The sequence below is a fragment of the Rousettus aegyptiacus genome, unplaced genomic scaffold (genome assembly GCF_014176215.1).
Source record: "Rousettus aegyptiacus isolate mRouAeg1 unplaced genomic scaffold, mRouAeg1.p scaffold_m13_p_15, whole genome shotgun sequence".
Lineage (NCBI taxonomy): Eukaryota > Metazoa > Chordata > Mammalia > Chiroptera > Pteropodidae > Rousettus > Rousettus aegyptiacus.
Window position 1 is genome coordinate 35568556 of NW_023416290.1, and position 1571 is coordinate 35570126.

Genomic DNA, 1571 nt, shown 5'->3' on the forward strand with positions numbered 1-1571 from the left:
TTCACCTCCCTTTGCCCTGCACTGTGGCTCAGCCACATCTGAGCAGCCCCAGCCCTGGCCCAGAGCCCAGCAAGGCCACCCTGCAGTCAGACGCTTCTGTCTCCAACAAACTGCCAGGCCAACCAAGTCACGCTCTCAGGACTGGAATTTGGCAGAACAGGCACCAACCTCAGACATGCAGACAGCCGCACCACCCTGTGCCAGGAAGGTGGTACTGGGGTCAGCCCCAGGAGAGGCCAAGAAACTCTTGGTTCTTTAACCCAATTAAACAACACAGAGCTGCTATCCAGCCTCTGCAGGGGTAAGGTCTGCCCTTACTGGGCTGGCTCCAGCTTGTTAAAGCAGTATAGCAGCCCTGTTCTGGTCTACCCAGAACACTGAGTTCTGGACCTTGCAAGCTGAAGAAGTTATCTGATGCTGGCGGTCACACCGCCAAATGTATACAGAGTGGATCACTTTCAACATGATTTTATTTCTGTTATCTGTATTATCTCATTTTGTCCTCCGGGAAGTGCTGGGGTATTATTGCCACATCTGACAGTACAGACTGAGCATGCGCTTAAGGTCACAGACCTGCTGAGTGGCAGAGCCAGCACTGTGACCGAGGCCTTTGCTCAGGTCAGATCTGTGGGAGGCAGTGGGCCACATGGCTCAAACATGATTGCGTTTGACACTCACCCAGGAGCATGTTTACAAAGCAGATCGCCAACCGTCCCAGAGCATTAAGCGGGTTCAGGGCACATAGGAATCTGCATTTTAATAAATGCAGAGCAATTGGCATTTAGCATACTCCTCCTGGAGACCTTGCCAGATTATGTGGTTTGACAAAAATAAATTATTTTATTGGTGAGAATTTGGCAGCCCTTCAAAAGGACAATTGTGCCTGAAACCCTGCAGCCCTTGGCCTCAACTGCTTCTGGGGGACCCCTTCAGAGTCATTAACCCATTAAAAGGAGGTAAATACACTCTAACGCCCTCGGCCACCTCTGAGTGCTGCTTTCTCCCTTCTCTTCAGTGCTAGTAACCTTTGGCTGTATATTCTTACGCTAATTTGAATTTGCCCCAATTTTGCTTTTAGACGTTTTTCGAAAACACCTTTAGTCGTCCCAATATTCCCCTGCCTTTCAGACTCCTGAAAGCTTGGCCTTTTCTTTCATATACCAAGGCCTCTCTAGTTGAAAAATGTCTTGGGGCTAGCACATTTGGAGCAATCGGTTTATTTTCACCTGCATCTCACTGGACATCACCACCATTCCTACAGCTAAACCTCAGGCCCCAACCGGCCCTGCCGCCGGCCCCACCAAGACCACCGGCGGAATCTACGGGCATACCTCAATATACCGAGCTTTGCCTTATTGCACTTCACGAATGTTGCTTTATTTACAAACTGAAGGCAAGACCTTTCACCAGCAAAATCGTTGCAACCGGCTTTATTCCAATACTTGCTTTATTGCAGGCTGGGGGAGAACCTGCAATATCTCCAAGGTTTGCCTGCGTGCAAGTTTACTGCGTCCTTGCATTAAGTGCTCCCAGAGGTGGGGAAGGTGCAGAAGAGTGCCTCCAAGCCCACA